This window comes from Palaemon carinicauda, chromosome 21 (assembly GCF_036898095.1).
Source record: "Palaemon carinicauda isolate YSFRI2023 chromosome 21, ASM3689809v2, whole genome shotgun sequence".
Classification (NCBI taxonomy): Eukaryota; Metazoa; Arthropoda; class Malacostraca; order Decapoda; family Palaemonidae; genus Palaemon; species Palaemon carinicauda.
In genome coordinates, this window is record NC_090745.1 from 34,721,621 (window position 1) to 34,723,377 (window position 1,757).

The 1,757-nt window shown below is 38.1% G+C and overlaps 1 protein-coding gene across 2 annotated transcripts in view; it reads left to right on the forward strand.

Annotated features, from left to right (window-relative positions):
• The first annotated feature begins 908 nt into the window (after window positions 1–908).
• Window positions 909–1,757, forward strand: part of Cth (Cystathionine gamma-lyase) — a 171,699-nt gene continuing 170,850 nt past the window's right edge. Inside the window, exon 1 of one of the 2 annotated variants that reach the window (XM_068344353.1) lies at window positions 909–1,136. The gene's annotated coding sequence lies outside the window, so the exon portion shown is untranslated. The remainder of the gene's footprint in view (window positions 1,137–1,757) is intronic. The other variant, XM_068344352.1, reaches the window with a different exon arrangement.

Consider the following 1,757-nt stretch of genomic DNA (forward strand, 5'->3'; position numbering starts at 1 on the left):
GGGAACAACAGGCCAGATTATTAGGTATAGGCCTATATGTAGGTAAAATACAAATGAGCCGGGAGAGATCGATGTAATGTAATACTGTCTAGCTAGTCAAAGGACCCAATAACTTTCTAATGGTAGTATTTCAACGGGAGGCCAACCTACCATTTGATAATTGACATTAAATAATAGAAAAAAAGACACCAGGAAGAAAGTGTTGAGTGTAAGCTGTGAGGAGAGAGAGAGAGAGAGAGAGAGAGAGAGAGAGAGAGAGAGAGAGAGAGAGAGAGAGAGAGAGAGAGAGAGAGAGAGAGAGGACCAAAATGTTTTACTTAAGAAGGGAGGAATAGGAACAAGGAGAAAAATATATAACAAATGTGAAAAAAGGAAAAAGAAAATCAAACTAGAGTAAAGCCGAAAACTAAGAGGGGGCCGATAAATAAGCAAATCTCTCCGGCGCGCCAAACACCTGTCTGTCCTGAACCTCTTAAATTTTCCTTTTGTATATTACAAAATTTAACGTTTAGCATTATACTATATCACTGTCATCACCCATGAGACAAAGGTCACTATAGAGCCGAGTCGTACGATCCTTATTTTTGGATTGATATAAAGATATATTTTTTTACATTCCGATCCTTCCTACCTAATGAAATAAAGAATATCATTTTACCAAAAACCAAGATTCTAGTACGTTTTACCTTATAAACTTTTATTGTGTGTGTCAATTGAGATACCATCTGATGTTGTTCACTACACTACAATAGCTGAGTAAACAACCTTTATGTCGAAATCCAATAGATAAATAATCAATACTTTTAGTCTTGGAATAGATAAGAAATCGAGAACAACATTACTATCTGGAGACTAATGGCAACTGTTAGAACCCCACGTCACTGATATGATGTGGCCCTCCTCCCTTTTCATCACCTGACGCTTCTCTGAGTCTGGTGCTGCCTGCAAACTGCTCTCCTCTCTTCTCTACCCATTCTCTGGCTGGTGGACTATCAGTCGCTGACTCTGTGCCTTAGAAGTCACATCTAGTGTGCTGACTGACTAACGTCGTGACTAGTTTCCTTTTTATACCATTATAATTGCACCAACCTTCCTAACAAGCATCGAAGAATAGCTGCCTTCTGTATTTTCCCAAAGTAAGTCCACTAAATAAGTTCGTAAACAGGGAACGTTAATGTTCTGTTTATGTTTTCTCACGGAGTAACACAATCGATTACAACCATGCTGGCTGAACTCCTCCCATGGCGGTCTTTTTAAATGTTCTCAGCCCCAGGAGTCGGGCAATCAGGCGATGCTGCAGATGCTGTTTACAAATTAATGTGGCACATGGTGACGTGTGTAACAAATCATTCTGTGATTGGTGGAGAAACTTGTAATGTACTGAAATGATTGGATGAATTTCAAGGATTTGATGTCTTTGCTCAGTTGAGTGATATTTATCGAACGGTTCAGTTTGGTAGAATGAATTTTTCATTAAAAGCCCAATTTCATCTCTTATAATATGCGTAACAGTATAATAGAACTAAAAAAACTTGATTTTTTATTGTTTAGGCCTATGACAAATCCCAAACATGATTCAAGGTTTACACTGTAAATTATTTTCGTGGTTCTGGAGCGAATAGTTGATTTTTTTATGTATTATTAATTTGGCTTTGCCACACTGGACCCACATTTAGCTTGGTGGAAGTAAACAGTATTAGAAGCAAGGTCTAGCTATCTATCTCAACCGTGATTAGAAGTGATCTGGTGCGAATCTG